At 37.0% G+C, this 17,921-nt stretch overlaps 1 protein-coding gene across 3 annotated transcripts in view; it reads left to right on the top strand.

Moving 5' to 3' along the window:
* The window catches only part of ZFHX4 (zinc finger homeobox 4), a 180,236-nt gene that overhangs the window by 76,366 nt on the left and 85,949 nt on the right, over positions 1 to 17,921 (top strand). The gene's annotated exons all lie outside the window — the stretch shown is intronic.

The following is a 17,921-nucleotide window of genomic DNA, read 5'->3' as shown; positions in this document are numbered from 1 at the left end:
TAAGAGAAATGTCGAACTAGGTAACACATGACTTGAAAAAAATCTATTTGCCCATTTGCTATTTTACTTAATCTGCTCTTGGTCTTAATCACTACTAATTTTGGTTACTATTTACCTAGGTAGTTTATTAAGTGAAATTCCTCCCAGGTGGAATGGACTGGAATTTATCGTGTGAAATCCAGCAAGTCTGGATTAAAGCTCTTCACTTTCTTGGCATGATAGCGTAGTGATCTATGTTGTCATTCTAGTGAGGTCTTGGTGATGAACCATTAAATAAAATGATCTGCCCCCAGGCCAGAGAGTTGGTTGATTGCCAAACAGTAATCCAGTACAATTAACTATCAAAGGTTTGAGCACTCCATTATTCTAAGAGATGGGACTGCAGCCATCTGGAAAAGCAGAAATGGTGATTGATCATCTCGCTAAATTTTTGTTTAGAGATACGTTTGAGTCGTTAAATTTATCATTATTACATTTAGATATTTCAACCTTTAGTCATCTTGAGTGCTAATTGTGTTAATTTTATTGAAGTCCAACATAAAAATTAAAAGAATATGTTCAGCCTTTACCAAGGGTAGGAGTGCTTAATTTAGAATATATACTTCAAGGCTTTTGTGGAATGCAGTGAGATATAAATAAATAAAATAAATATTCTCCATGAGAGACAGTTTAAAAATAATCAAATTCAGGTGAGGAAATGTCTCAAGTAATCGATGGTTTTTTAAGATACATTGTTCTAATTTTAAGTGTTGTGAAGCTATTTTTAGTTACAGAAACCATAAATATTCATACAATACCTTTAAAATACTCTTTTGGCAATTCAAGCAATCACTCATTCCACTAACAAGAATTTAAAGATCACATAATATTTTTTTAGGCTGTGTTCTACAATGCATATTGAGTTCATTACGTAAAGAGCTGCTTTCTCATTTTGACTGTTCTTGGTTTCCCTAAGAGTTTTTTTGTTTGTTTGTTTGTTTTTTAATTTCTAAAGATGCCCCTAATATTCAGTGCAATAGGTAGATAGATACACTTACTTAGAGGTCAGTATCTCAGCACCTCACCCAGTGAAACAATATGATGTGAATTCCAGTTTTTGAATGGATACAAATTCATTTATTCATTCCTTTGTTAACATCCATTATTATTGAGCACCTATCATGTGTGAGGACAAGTTTGACACTAAGGATGCAGGGTAAAGCAGATACTTATTTGCCTTCATGGAGCTTACAGTTTGACAGTGGAGACAAACATTTAAAATCACATATCTGATAAATTATGATATATGCTATGAAAGAGGCATGCAAACATAGGACTTCAGTCCCCTAGTCTAGGGAGCTAACAAAGGCTTTTCTGGATCAGAAAGGAGCATGAGGAGTTGAAAGTCACTCTGGATCACAGTAAGAGGCCAGGGTTGACTTCTTGGGTTTTGGCAGGGGTAGTACTGTCCCAGGGGTGTTTTGGAAATTTGTGGAGATGTTGTTGATGATCACAGTGATAGATGTCTGAAAACATTCTGTAGGTGGGGGTCAGGTCCACCAGACAACTATAATGTGACGAGAGAGAGAGAAGTACAAGGGAAAGTTGTCCTGCATCCCAATTTCAATTAACCCATCCAGCTTTCATGTTAAGTAATCAGATCTGTTTATGTGTATTAGCCCTACAACCTACCCCTGTTTTGTACATAAAACATCTTTTTATCATGGTCTTATATGTACTTAAATTTCCGGGAATGCAACTATCAGGTATATCAAGGGATGATGTTATTTTTGTTCTGTTTGGTACTTTACTAAGAGTTAATTATTATTGAGAAAAATTATGTCCCCAATTAGAAGCCTCCTCATGAAATGTGAGTTATCCATGCAGTGCACTTGTAATCATGTGCATTTGTGCTTGGGAATTCACAGCAATGTGCAAGCAGATGGCTCCTTCATTTCATATGTGGCCAAGCCTCAGCTTTTTCAAAATGAAATATATATTATTTTATTTTACATTCCTTTGTTTTCTTTTTTACATTACAGTTAGATCATTATATGGACTTATTTATATTTTGTGTGTAGCTAGAAAATGTTACCAGATATGACATTATCTCAGTCTAGTTAGGAAGATGTTATAAAAAAAAAATCCTTGGATCTGACAGAGATGAAAACCACTGTTTAAAACAATATGTGTGTTTTAAAATATAAATAGAAGTGCTTTAATATTTGAGCTGAAAATTCATTTGATTCTCTATTTTGGAATGTTTCACAGATAAGACTTCTTGATTTTCAAATAAGATTCAGGAGCAAAAGTCTCCTTTTTGACTGCTTTTTTGGCCTAATGTTTAGAGCAATCTCTTTGACTCTGTACACAGAGAAACGCAGAAGGAAGCATGTTACAACAGATCATTTGGGAATATTTACATTGGGTTGTCCTGCTTGGACTATTTAGTACTAATATCACTGGGTTGAATACTCTAAAATTGAAAGGTCATTTGGACAAAAATTACTTACAAATAAAATCAAGATTTTTAGGATGCTTTCCTGGAGTGGGTCTACTCCCCTGGAGGACAGCCAGTTGTTCAATGAAAATACATTGAGATGCTTTATAAGAGAGTATTTTGTTTTAATAGATACCATCATGAATGAATAAGACTCTGTCCCACTAATGCTACAAAAAAAGTCTGACTCGTTTCTGGTCCAGAGCACCCAGTTACATTCTTAGGACTTACAGACTTAGCCTCTTAGAGATTATAGGAAGTATGAAGTCTGGAGAAAAGACACAGTTTTACCTAGAGGACAGTAGTTATGTCTTTATTAGATGTAAGAACTTATAATGACAAAACAAATATTGAAGAATACAACTTAGATTACGAGGAATATATATATGATAGTAAAAGCCCAGGAAGTCAGATTTATAAGAAGAAATTAGTATCTTCTTTGACTTTCATATTGACTTTTTGTGAAAATCAAATTAGATAAATATATAAACAGTATTTTGTAAGTTCTAAGTATAAGATGTTTTTTGCTCAGAATCTTTCAAACATAACAATACTAGAATCAGGATGTGCTAACAGGAATTTATCGTGTGAAATCCAGCAAGTCTGAAACTAATAAAACCAGATGCATATGTTTTCCTGAAGTATGCTGTAATCACAGATTTTGAATGATCAATTCTTACACTATTTGTTGAGTCTCAGATAAATATAGACAGAGCTAATTTACATTCACTACCCCTGGTCCCATCTTTTTTGTTTTCTTTCCCAAGAGAGTCTGGAATCTTTCTTCAAGATGATGCCAATTTATAGTCATCTTTAATACTGGGTCTAAAACATGTTTTAATCAAGTGTGTTGACTCTCAGATAGATGCAATTTCAAACCTTCTACTTCTCCAGTAGAATTAAAGCAATTCGCCACTTGCCAAATAAAGTCTACATAATAATGAACACTAGGGAAAAGATATCTGAAGGGCAGAGGAACATTATTCTTTCTCTGGAAATACTATCACACTAAAATCTGTCCTTGAAACTTTTTTGCTTAAGAGGTGCTATATCAGGGGCGCCTGGATGGCTCAGATGGTTGGGCGTCACCTTGGGCTCGGATCGTGACCCCAGGGTCCTGGGATGGAGCCCTGCATCGTTGTCGGGCTCTTTGCTCGGCAGGGAGCCTGCTTCTCCCTCTCTCTCTGCTGCTCCCCCTGCTTGTGCTTTCTTGCTATCTCTCTCTCCCTGTCAAATAAATGAATAAAATCTTTAAAAAAAAAAAAAAAAAAGAGGTGCTAGATCAGAGGTTTTCTTCTGGCTCTCCTTTCTATCTCTATGTCATCTCTTTATTCAACCTTATTTTTCTCACTGTTTTTTTGTCCTTTCCAGACATCCAGATGTTGAGGATGAGAAGCATTCTCATTATTTCCTTTCTTCTATGTCAGCTTTCCTTCTTAGGGCCTAGATTTTCCTACCTCTAATGTAGCAGTCATTCTCTGCCATTCTGCTCTATCTCTTCCTTCCTGCCATTACATAAGCAATTCCCAACCCATGGCTCAGGGTTTCTAGTCCCTGAGACTTTTCAACAATAAGACCTTTCGATGAAAGAGGTGGGTCTCTGTAAAACCGTTAACGTGTGATGAACGAAATCAAGAATGTGGTTTACTGGCATATACAGTAATGATTGTAAATAAGCTGTGTTGAGGAAAAACTCACAAATACCATAGTGGATTATTACTGAGGAAGCAAAGTGTAAAAAAGAAAAATAATCAAAATTTACCTGGTTCTACCTAAGAAATGCTGGCTACAAACACTTACAGGATTAAAATTTATGTTGAAATACAATTGATTTTAGTAATAATTATGCATGTCGTAGATGCTGTGATAAATAGAGTGATCTGTTATTTAAAGTTACCTCATAACATAGGAGTCAGATTAATTTTTGTATGTTTTTATTACAGCATCTAAACTTTATATTCCTATGTTCATAATCTTCACCGTTTATTTCTCTCATTGATGGTTTGATCTGAAGAACTTCAACAAAACGAAGGGAAGATTGGAGCATTGAGAGTGCAGTGGGGATTCCCTCACTTTGGTCAGATCCTAAATATAAAGTGTTTAGGATTGCGTATTTCAAAAAGTTACATACAGAGATGTAAAAGAGACAAGAGTTTGTTAAAACAATTTTACCAGTTTCTCCGAGAAATAATAATCTCAGTGCCGTTGTCTGAGGAGGAGGTGACTGAGAAACATTTGGAACTTTTTTCCAACAAGTTGAGAGATTTGTTTGTTTGTTTATGCCAGTCAGTTCTCTCGTTCCACAGACCATTGGGTTTACACTGAAAATAAGGAGAGGTTATTTTCACCTTGAGATCTTCTTGATTGCGAGGGTAGAATTAAGCATTAAAACATGCTTCCCAGGGAAAGCCACGAAATCTCTACCCTTTTGAATTTTTGAAAACAGTGGTCTTAGTTGATTTAAGCAAATCCTTGATCTTGTCAGAGGCTTGAGTATAAAGGAGATGCCATTTTGAGGTTTCTTTGATTGCCTGTTTTTATTCATTTGTAAAGTTAGGGATTGCTCCCAAAAAGGCCAGTGTAACACTCTGAATGTCCAGTTCTGTCCGCTTCCATTCCAGCTGGTCTTTTGGAAGGCAGTGAAACTCTGCACCTATTTGCGACCAACTGTTAGTTGCAGGTTGCCATTCTTTATTTTACTCTAATATCAGTATTATGAAACTTTTTTGACTATATTATTAAAGCAGAAGTCATTTCTTCCCTGCTGCGGGTTAAGCAGTACCTACCTATTGTTCCAACTTTCTGGGATTCTTCACAATGGGTTCCAGACCTAGGTTAATTAACAACTCTGTTAACACCTCCTTGAGCTCAAGTGGTTCAAATACAGCCTGCTGAGACATTATTTCTTAAAAGGTGAGGACTAATGACCCAACTTTCCGGCACCATCTCAGAGGCCAGTTTTCAATCTCGTAAAAATTTTAAGTCAAGGAAGCTCAGCATAGAAAGTCATGAGCTGTCATAAAATACTATTCCGGATATAGTTGGTTGGAATTGCCTGGGCACTTGGTAACCTAAAATACAAGTTAATAGTAATTCCACCTCATTTAGTTGCGTTTAAGGTGCTTGAGAGTTATACTTAATAGACCATAAAAACTATACCTTAAGACACTACTTAAATACAATAATAAATCCTTGTACAAAGTTCTCCCAGAGACTACAATTTAAAAAATCATTATAAATGTTAACTAAACCTCACATATTTTTCTGTATAAAGACTTTGGATTATATAAAATTCTAGATGTGCCAGAATTCTTAAAATACATTAATTGTAGAAACTATACGTTGGTTTCCGCGCCATCCACCCAACTTTCTGGGTAGTTTGGGTAGTATGTATTTAAGTGTAGTTTTATGCAAATGTTAATATTTTATATGTACAGGTTAATATATCTTGAATGAAATAAAATTCTCATCTCTAATAAACAGAATATAATCCTAGCAGAAATCCCCTCTAAGTGGCATGGGACCAAAAATGGATAGCAGTTTGAATTGTAGCATGATGTCACTGTCCCTATATCCTGACTAATGCCCGTGGGGTTAAAAGAAATTAAAATGCGAGAAATTAGACTGTCATGAGAAAGAGAAGAGAACAGATTATTCCCTATTGTTGCATTTTCGGGCACAATTTTTCTAGGTACTGCACAACTGTTACTTAATCTTCAAAACCATCCCATATAGAAGTTATTATACCTCTTCATAAAAAGAGAAAGCAGAGGTTTACTGGTTAAGTAATTTACTGAAGACCATGATGCTATTAATTATGGAAGCAGTATCCAAAATTTCATCTATCGCACTTCAAAAACCCATGCTTTCATTTCTATCCTAACAGGTACACGGCATATCTATACTTAAAGAAAGAGCTAAGAGAAATCAGGAAAACTTTTCTAATGTATCTAATATCCCTCAGTGATAGAAGGCACGGCTGGAACATAGAGAGCATTAAAAGTATTATACACAAAGAGGATGGAGCTTTGAAAATTGATTAATTACGTTGTAGTAGTACCGCCACATTTTCTGGAAATTCTGCGGAACAAGTGTTAAAAAGGAGAGGCTGGAGGGCTCCTGGGTGGCTCAGATGGTTAAGCAACTGCCTTCAGGTCAGGTCGTGATCCTGGAGTCCCAGGATCGAGTCCCACATCGGGCTCCCTGCTCAGTGGGGAGTCTGCTTCTCCCTCTGACCCTCTCCCCTCTCATGCTCTCTCTCTCTCATTCTCTCTCTCACATAAATAAATAAAATCTTAAAAAAAAAAAAGGAGAGGTTGGAAATTGATTATCTAGGCCAGCTGATGTCAGAAGTTTTATACAAGTAATTGGACTTTGTGTTAAGAAGCAAGTATTTAATGTCTTAATGTCTGGTTCAAGCATATATTTTAATATTTCTCTTCTCCAGTTTTAACATTATTTGGTGGTATGAAGTTGCTGAGAGCCTAATAAAATGAACACTTTCATGTGATCACCATATGAATCAACAAGTATCCAAAAGTTACTGCAACTTGCATATTTAAAGTGCTGTATACCGTGAGATACAAAAACAGTTTTAATTTTCATCTCACATGTAACTTAAATATATGAATAACCTTTCTTCAAGGAAATATCCAATTTCCAGTATAGCTTGAAAAGTAAAAATGCTCTTATTTTCATGGCCGTGAGCTGTGGATAATATTGAATCCCTGTATTATTGGTTATCAATAACTAACATCTCATGAGATTTATAGACCTTACAAGTCTCTGTGGATTTAAAATCATGATAGCAAATTTCCTAATTATTTTCATTTTTTTTTTCTTTTCTATCAGAATGGAGGCCACCAGGTAAAATAATACACAGGAAAATATCCTGAGAGAAACTTTTTTAAATATTGGTTTATTAAAATATTTCATAATTCTTTAAAAGTGCTTTTAGAATGCACAAAAGGGTGTTTTTGCTACTTCTCAATTACTATTGAAAGGAATAATTTATTATTTCAAGTAAATGGAATTTTTCCTTCTCAAGAGTGAGTCTGTAGCATTCCATTGGTCCAGCATAGTTTTTGGCAAATGCTAGCAGTTGTATTAATGTAGTTTTCTTTCCCTTACTAATACTCAGTTACCCCCAGTCAAAACCAAGCAGAAAGACTGAGGCTCTTCAGAGAATCAGAATTCCTTGGTTTCTTTCTCAGTCTCTGTCTCTCTCATAAAGGTAGGGGTGTGTATGTGTGTGTGTGTGTGTGTGTGTGTGTGTGTGTGTGTGTGTGAACATGACCTACCATGATATGAGGTTTTAGAAGTGTCTTCATTTCACAGAAGCTCAGTTACCTCATCAGTATATAGAGATGAAATAAGATGATGTAAATGTACCTTGCATCACCTTATATTTATTCAGTGAAATTTATTTTCATCCCTTCCATTTTCTTAGCTCTTGCATTGACATTCTGTTAACATTTCTGGGTCAGGACAAGTTATTTAAGTAATATTTTGTTTTCCTCAGTTTTGCTCTAATGAGTAGGAAACACAGCTTGGGTCCCCCTGGCAGGCTGGCCTTCTTTGGTCCTCAAATGCCATGTTTTCTTGGACTCCCAGCACATCTTTGAATGTTGCTAGGTGAAATTGGTGTATGCAGTCTTCTTAGAGAGCTACCACAAATATATTGAGAGGGAGAGAACCAAAATTTATTAGACACCTGCATATAGCACTTTATATGTTATTGCCTGACTTAATCGTATTAAAAATTTGTGAGACAGGTAGTATTAGCCATATTTTACAAAAGAAATTAAGCTTTCAAGGAATTAACTTCTAAAAGACAAGTAGCTGGTGAGAAGTAGAACAAAAATTAAACTGAGCTTTCTATAAAACTTTGTTCTTCCAAAATACAATGTGTCGTTTGTTATTAAAGGAGAACTGCTTTTTTAAATGTAAGCACATGGTTAGTTAGTGAACATGTTTTCTGGACATGGCATTTTGTAACAATCGATTGGACATTGGTCCTATATTGAACACATATTTGGAGTAAAGAAAGCATATGTGTAAGTAAGTGTGACAATAGAGAGAATTTGTTAAGCTCCATAAGAGAGATTCAGATAAAATACTTTTTGATTCCATGGAGGACAAGAATATTTCTGGCTGAGCAGTCAGGAAAGTCTTTGTCATTGAGGTGACATTTGGATTCGGCTTTAAATAACATGTAGAATTTAGGTATATAAACATAAGAAGTTGGGAGGGGTTGAAAGAGAGAAGAATATGAACAAAGGCACATAGATAAAGGGGTAGCTGGTAGGTATTGAGTACAAGTGGTGAGCAGTTCAGTTTTTCTGGCACATGGAGGGCAAGGTATGGAATAATTAAGAAAAACATGTGAAATCTTGAATCATATGTTAAGGATTTGGGAATTTGATAAACAGGGAATTTGATATAAACATAGGTTTTGATAACAGGATTGGTGTAATATGATTTAAGAAAAATATTAATGGTAACAAAGAGTAATAATGCTCACTGCTCACCTTGTGACTGTAGTCAAGCAAACCATTGAGGGGATGACACCAGTTGTTCCAGTGAGAAGTAAATAGCTTTGGTAAGGACAATGAGAGTAGAGAGGAAGGGAAAGATGAGACGATATTTACCAGAATAGGTAAATACAACTTATTAGAGGCCTGGGGCAGAGAAGAGGAAGGCGAGGTGACACCCACATTTCTGTTTTGTATCATAATCAGAAATGTGGAGGGCACAGAGGAAGAGCAGAGGCAGGTTTAAAAGGAAGAATGGGGGGTGGCTGGGTGGCTAAGTAGTAAGTGGCCAACTCTTGATTTCGGCTCAGGTTTTGATCTGAGTCCTGAGATTGAGCCCCACGTCGGGCTCCATGCTGGGCATGGAGCCTACTTAGGATTCTCTCTCTCCCTCTCCCTCTACCCCTCCACACTCATGCTGTCTCTCTAAAAATAAATAAATAAATAATAAATAAATAGTAGAATAGTGAACTCATGTAGGGACCTGTAGAGTTTCAAGAAATGGTGGAAGCCCCAGGAAGAGATTAATTTTAGGTTTTTAGACACGTGGTATGGGTTTCGAGAGAAGGGTCATCATTAGGAATCTTGATTTGTGAGCGATCTGCTCTAAGGGGATAAACTAACCCATGAGAGAAAATGAAATGATACAGCAGAGATTTGATATCTAAAGAGAGAGCATAAGTGGAAAAAAAAAAAAAAAAGAGGTGGTCAGTAATGCCAAGTATTTCAGGGAAAGCCAGGGAGGTGGATAATACAAACAATCTCTCCAAAAATCCCGACTTTTGTACATGGAGAATGAATCTCTTTTCATGTTTGTGACACCATCTTGTATGCCTTGCATGATTTTCTCTTCTCAGGTTAGAATTTGAGACGTATTTCCATTGAGTCAATTCTACTTGACTCTACTTTTGGAGTCAAAGGCTGTCTTGATTTCATTTTCTTTGCAAGTTGTCACAATCTATTGATTGTAAATACATAGAGCAAAGATCTTAAAAATTAATATTTTAAAGAATACCAAAAAAGTTTAATATTCTACGTAGATTACATTCTCTCTTGTCATCTTATTAGGTATTCAATAACTATTTTTTTTTCAAACTACTTCTTAATAGCATATTCATTTATGGACTCAAAACTGGGGTCAGAAACATGTGGGACAGGGGTTTTGGCTCCTTGTGAGCTAAAGCTTGCTTCTTCAAAATCTAGGCTGGAGGGGCAAAATAAAGACCATGATTTTTTTTTTTTTAATTACCATTCTCCCTGGCAAATGGGAATTTCTAGTTTTTCACAACTCTCTTTTTTTTTTTTTTTTTTTTTTGAGAGAGAGAGATAGAGAGCACCAGCCAGGGAGGGGCAGAGGGAGAAGAGGAGAGAATCTTAAGCAAGCTCTACACTCAGTGGGGAACCAGACATGGAACTCAATTTCCTGACCCTGAGATCATGACCTGAGCTCAAATCAAGAGTCTGACACTTAACCAACTGAGCCACCCAGGTGCCCCTAGTTTTTCACAACTTTTTAAAGCTTTCTTGGACCTGAATTGACACAGGTTCTACTAAAAATAACATTGTTACAAAACAAATACATTTGGCTGTAAATAATAATCTCTACCTAGACATCTTATAGATATCTCAAATTCAGGACATATGTCTAAAATATAGCACATCCTTTTCTCCAACCTTTCTTTACATTGCATCTCCCATCTCTGTCAATGGCAGCACTGTCCATTCACTTGCCCAAGCTAAGAACCAGGAAGTTATTTTTAATCTTCTTTCTACTGACCTCCAACTATATTCAATCAATCAGTCCAGAAGTTCTATCAAATATTTTGTCCTGATTCACTCTTCAATCTGTCAGGTTCTCTTGCCTGCCACTAATTATACCTCCTTATTATTCTTTCTAACCACATTTATTGAGCATATTGCTATGTGCTGGGCATTAGTTGTGTACTGGAGATAAAACAATGAACAAAGAAGAATCAGTCCATGCCTTCATGAAACTTGCAGTCTGGTGGAGAAGACAGACACCTATCAATCAATGATATTAATATTTAATTATCAATGATATAAATGCGTCAAAGAAAAAATACAAAGTACAACGGGGGAATAAACAAGGGTAGGTTTCTTAAGAAAAAGAAAAGACTTTTAAGCTGAAACGCTGTGACTTAGAGGATGAATAGGAGTAAGACAAAGTGGAGAAGAAAAGCATTCAAGGCTGGTGGAAATCTGGGAGCTTTACACTTGGAACGAAACACTTGGAAGAGCTGAGATCAGGATAGTTGGAGTTAAGAGAGCAAGTGAGGAAGATGAATGAACCAAAGCTGCAATTGGGTTGAAACCCTATCATGCCGGGCTCTTAGGTATAAGGACCACATACTTAATCTTCAAAATGGAAATATTTTTCAAGTGAACAGGCAATGGGTGTTAAACTGGGAGTGTTCTGGGAAAGCTTGACCATGTGGTCACTCTCTCTAGAGTCATGTTAATGTTTTAGATTTTATCCTAAGAGAGAAGGAAAACCATTGAAGGGTATTAAGTAGGGGTGTGAATTTATCAGATTAGTGTTTCAAATAGCATTTTCCTCCATCACGCCTGCCCTCTCTGCCTACTTTTTTCCTGTTTCATTTTATTTCACAGCCCTTATCATTACCTGAATTTACATATTTATTTGTTTGAGTGTTTTATTTATTCTTTACTTCTTGAATTTAGGCTCTGTGAAGGCAGGGACTTTGTTTTCACTCTTTTATTCCAGCACCTAGAATGGTGCATGACACATACACATGTTTTATAAACTGTGAAATTAATGGATCAGATTGCTTTTTCAAGACACTGTGGTTATTGCCTGAAGTGATTAGAAGGCACGAGAGTTGATAGCAAAAGACGGTGGTGCACTTAAAGAAGTTGATAGATGGAGAAATAGAGGTATATTTAGCATGGAGTGATGGTTTTAGTGTGGGCAGTCAAAGAAAATAATGCATCAAAGATGACTTCCATCTTTCTGGAATGAGCCACTGGGTGAATTTGAAGTGCCACTAACTTACACACTTGGAGAAGGAAAGTGGTGTGATGGTGAAGAGCGCAGGGGCTTTGGCCTGCCTGCCCCTTTCACTGACTCTGTGACCTTGGGCAGGTTGTTTAATTTCTGCATGCTTCGGTTCCCTCATCTCTAAAATGGAGGGTAAGATTAGTGCCTACTCTGTAGGCCATATTGTGGGGATTTAATGAACTAATGTATACAAGACATTTAGAACAGTTCTTCATACATAAAAAAAAAGTACTCCGTAGAAGTTAGTTACTGTGCAAAAGAGTAGAGGATACAAAAAAAGGGTGAAGAATCAGTTCAGTTTTGTAACTGTTGAGTTGTGGTTGCTGTGAGACAAATGGATATGCCAAGATGGCATTTGTAGTAAACGAATTTAGATCTCAGAAGAGAGGCCGGGGTTAGAGAGAGAAATCTGGGAGTCATCTGAATATGAGTAATTGAATTTATTAAGGGTGTGTAGAACTGAACTCCACAGGGCACAAACACATCAGGGTGAGTAAGGGAGCTTGAGAAGGAGGGTCAAGAGAGTTATGGCAAAAGGCAGGGGCTAAGACAAGGAGCTGTGCTGAGCTGTGTCAGTATTTTTACTGCGAGTTCAAGGAAGGTAAAAGCCAGACTGCTCTTCAATTCAGGCAGCACACCGTGGCCACAGTGGTCTCCAGTGGTCTTTGTGAGCCGTGAGCTAATCTCATCTCACTTCCACATAACATCTTTCAGTGATTTTCCTAATCATTAAGTTCCAAGGAAAATCTTCTTAGCCTGTCATCCAACATATTTCACATTCTTACTCAAATATACCTGTTTTTCTCCTTAGTGCATCAGATAATGACACACTTTGTCTTACCTGTAGGTGTTACACATGCTCTTCCATTTGCTTTGGCTGCCCTTCCCGCCTGCTCTCTACAAGGCCAATTGTGGGCAGACCTGGCAGACCAAGCTCTAGGATTACTTCTTCGACTAAGTGGTACCTAGAGGTGCCTTTCGTCTACCCCTGTGGGATCTCCTCTTTCTCCCCAGGAGAAACCCTACCACTAGGTTGTATTTGTTCCTTTTGTTCTGATTTGCTCCCTAAGGGCATGAGCTCCCTGAAGGAATGCTGTGCTTTGTTTGGATCTTTGGTACCATGTCCAATGATTGCCATAGTGCACACATCAAATGTGTGTAGAATTAAAGAATGGTCCGGAAGTGAATCCCACCTAACTTCTCACACTCTACCAAACCATTTCACAATCACTCAGGCAATCCAAAAAAAGTTGGATATATGATGGATTCTGGTTTAGAAATATTATATTCAGACGATAGTCTGATATAATCACAACAAATTCAGATAAACTAGGGGTGGGCATAATTGGTCTATAGGGTTACTGGATGAATTGAAATGTCAAAGAATTATTATAGAAATCTGTAAATAATATTTTGTCGTATAATCATAATTAGCAAGTTGGTTCATTTCTGAGTTTGTTTTAAGATTGACATATCACATATGTCTTTGTTTATGTTGATTTAATTGTCAACTGCTTACTTTATTCTAGCATTTTGATAAGTGGTTTGAAGGTGAAAAATACAGTCCTCATACTCTTGATATCTTTGGGGGTGATACGAGAGACACAAACAAAAGGTGGGAGAATGGAGGCTTCAAACAGCTTTTTAACCCTGCAAAATGAGTTTTACTTTACTGTTTGGCTTTGAAATAATCTGTGTAGGGATATTATGTCACTACTTTGTGGAACACTTGGATTTTTCTAAATGAACTGAGTAGCTACATTTGATTGTCTAATTTATCCCATCTATCCTTTTTTTTTTTTTATTATGGTCAGTTAGCTGACATGTAGTACATCACTAGTTTTTGATGTAGCGTTCAATGATTCATTAGCTGCGTATAACACCCAGTGCTCATCCCATCATGTGCCCTCCTTAATACCCATCACCCGGTTACCCCATCCCTTCACCCCCTCCCCTCTGTTACCTTCAGTTTGTTTCCCAGGGTCCAGCGTCTCTCATGGTTTCTCTCTCTCTCTGATATCTTCCCATTCAGTTTTCCCTCCCTTCCCCTGTGGTCCTCCGCTCTATTCCTTATGTTCCACATATGAGTGAAACCATATGATAATTGTCTTTCTCTGATTGACTTATTTCACTCAGCATAGTCCCCTCCAGTTCCATCCATGTCGATGCAAATGGTGGGTATTCATCCTTTCTGATGGCTGAGTAATATTCCATGGTATATATGAACCACATCTTCTTTCCTTTAAAATTTATATTTTTGGCTGTGGATTTGCTCCATGTTAGAAATGGCATTTAGAACTTCTGTTTAAGACTAGAGGAAAGGTATACCCCACTTTTTCCGAGACATCACTTCAGGTTTAATAAGTAGAAGAGTATAATGGCCAAAAACTATGGTTTTATCTGTGAAACATGACAGCATCAGCCGTTCAGGCAAACCAGGAATTTTCCTGTCTCATCCAAAGTGACCCATTTTTGGAGCAGAATGAGTAAAAACACTGGTTGCTTTGGCTTTCCTTACACTGGCATCTAGTCCAAATTCTGGGCTCAGAAGTTTCTCATCTGAGGATCATCAGGTAATGAGGAGTCATCATTATAATGATCAGTGCCCATGATGGCATTTAGGGTTCTGTGTCTGGAAATGACACACATTTGGTGGCAACATGTTTGTTATTGTTAATCATGGCAGGTGATGAGATTACTGGGAAAAAATAATATTCTGGAGTGGTACCATATCGTCAGGAAGAAATGGGTGATTCTGGTAATTGGATTTGCTGAAGTTTATAAATCTTTTCCCATCCATTTCATTCATCTATTAAAAATAGGTGTTATTAATTTTGAAGACTAATTCTAGCCATACTGGTGGACAGAAATCTATCTGCCTTAACTCAGGTTGGCTTTTTTATATGTTTCTTGATTGTGGGAACAGTTATGCAGCTTCATTCTCGTAGTGGAATCTTACATCAACTGTCTTGCTTTTGCTATGTTTCCATGAAATGGAAGAATGAGAAATTATGTATAAGCCAAATGACACATACAGAATATGTACTGTAAGGGAGATACCTCAAAGCAAAGGATCTCAAAGTCAAAATTTAAATCCATGGCTTTTTTTTTAAAAAAGTATGATTTTCCTAACTTTCACGTACATAATTAAGTTGATATAGCACTTTTCAGGTCTGTGTGGTATTTAGAAATTTGAAAAATTTTTTACAAGACCATCAGAAGATTTGTAGTGGTCTGTGTACTTGATTCAAATAGCAATGGATTTATTTTAGAGGTATATGAAGCATACTAGCAAATTACCTAAAACTTTTGCTTTTTTACAATCTACAAACTATTATCAGTGATAGTGGCAGCTGCTTTCATCTACAAGCAAAAATATTTGCCTGATTGAAAAGATATCAGGCAAATTTGAATGTTTCCAGCTAGAATTATGTGTTACTGGCTAAAGTAAATAATTTTAAAAGTGCTTTAGCATTGCCCAAACGCCATGTTACAGGCTGTGAGAATTATGAATAGGTGTGTTGAATAGATAACGTCGTGAAAAATGTGAGAATATTTATATTTAAATGCAAAAATCCATGCAAGAATCCAGCTGCTTGATAACTTACCAGATGAATTTGTTATCAATACCGGTCCCTAAACCACTAATGAGAAATGTCTTTTAAGATTTAAAATTGTGTAAATGCTTTGTACCTAAAACTGATGGGAGTAATTGGTAAACTGCTTAATCAAGTCCCACTTGGAAGTGAATGGGAACTGCAGGGTAGAAAATGTAGGCTGGGTAAGTAACCCACCAAGTCAGCAGAGTTCTCTTTACAGAAAGAAACAAAGATAGCAGTAATTAATGACCCTGACTCTGTGCCAAAAAAGCTTTCTTCTGACAACTCCAACTTAATTAAAACTTAAGACATTTCAATGGCCTCCAAAGCCCCTGATGGGGTGAACTCTTGCAGACTCGTGAGAAAATTTTGTAAATTAAAGGAAAAGATGTGTGTTACCACTAGTGCCATGACTCTAATCCCTGACAGTCAAAGAATCTATTTAGCCCAAGCCTTTTCTTTTAACCGGCTCACACCTGCAGGCTTCCTGGCACTTCCTCTGCACCAGAGAAGGCAGTTTTTGTGTTTTACGGAAGATCAGATAATAGGAGCCTTGCTGTTCCTTTTGTTTTTGTGCATTGTTCATTAGCCTGTGAGTGTTGCAGCACACTTGATATGCTTGGCTTGCTCCGGAGTAGAGCATCGCCTGAAAGCTTTAGGTGGTGCAACACAGGGTGAAGATGGGTTGGCGGAAAAAGTGAGGTTCTTTTTTTGGGTTTTTTTTTTTTTTATGTGAAAGTGGCTCAAATTAAAACTCACAGTTGATGGGGCAGCCTGAATGGCTGTGGCCTGCTGTTCTTAACACAGCGGAGTGACAAGAAACGAGGTTCTGTGCTAGACAGTGCAGTTTTGAGACACAGGGAAATGCGTTGTTAAATAGCCCTTGCTCCTTTTATTGGTGCCATTTTTAATTCACTTGAATCAACAAGCCTACAGATTCCCAGTAGATATGGAAAGGAGGTGGACTGGGTTGTAAAGAAAATCGCATGGTGATTTATTTATCAATAAATATATAGAAGACCGAAATCTTAGAAATGGTATTGGTTGAATACCAATTGGGGTGAATGGTTACTCGATTTACATGAGAAAAAAAAAAGGAGTTTAATTTCTCCTCCCCTCCCTTCTGGAAAGTGTTTTGGTGTTTTATAATAGCAAATACCACCCCCACTCATTCTCTCTCTCTCTCTCTCTCTCTCTCACACACACACACACACACACACACACACACACACACACACACACGCTTCCTGTGGCCTCAGGCAAATCTAGGACTGGAGAGGGTCAATTCCTGGATTGTCTCTTCCCTTTTGGACCTGACTTGAGGCTGCTGTGTTTGAAGGGCACAGAAATGTTCCTGTTTAGATCCAGGCTTGGGTATCTTTTTAAGTGTCCATACTAAGGAAAGGAAAGCTTGTCTTCAGGTATTCAAGAATCTCATCTTTGACTCTTTCAGGTTTGCTTTGCTGAGGTAAAGGCTGTAGCATTTGTTTCTGCAGGTGAAGAGCCATAACTTACATGAGCTATCCTGAGCTGCTTTTTTTGGGACTGGGATGATCAGAATCTTAACCTTTTACAAAAATTTTGGGGAATGACGCTTTACGACAGAACATCACTTCCCTTGATTAAAAAAGAATACGAAAACTTCTGTCCATGAGTGTTAACCAAATATAATATATGGGTCCTGTCTTTTGGTGTTTTGAAAGGCTCACCAGCTAGTTATTCTTTTTGTACTAACCACTTTCAGATGCAAGAAAAGCAAGGGAGGTGGGGGAGGGAAGGTAGAAATCAACATGTTTGATCCTGTGTATAAAGTTTTTTGTTGTTGTTGTTTGTTTGAATTTCGGAATGCTAGCCCTTATCCAACTAATCTAAGACCAAATAAATACCACCTGTGCCCATTTATGTATTTTTAAAAGAAGCACATAAAAATATTTTAATGAATTACTAAAACTCATATAGGTTATATTGAATCACAGTTATTAATATTTTTCCTCTTTGTTGCTATTCTGATTCGGGGAGTTTGCTTGTTTGTATGGAATTGAACCACCCCAATTAAAATGGGGGAAAAGTTTTTTTAAAAAATAAACTACTGTAACAGAATATGTTTGGGAGTTGTAAAAGTTTTTCCATTGAAAAAATCAGAATTTAAGAGGATCCTGTTACATGCTGTGGGCAGAAATCAGAGTCAGCAGAGCTTGCGAAAACAGATTTTTTTTTTAGCAAAAATTTGTTGCGGGTCACTGTGAATGGTAAAAAAGAAAAAGCTTCAC

This window comes from Halichoerus grypus, chromosome 5 (genome assembly GCF_964656455.1).
Source record: "Halichoerus grypus chromosome 5, mHalGry1.hap1.1, whole genome shotgun sequence".
Lineage (NCBI taxonomy): Eukaryota > Metazoa > Chordata > Mammalia > Carnivora > Phocidae > Halichoerus > Halichoerus grypus.
Note: the sequence above shows the minus strand (reverse complement) of the source record. Positions and strands in the feature narration are given on the sequence as shown.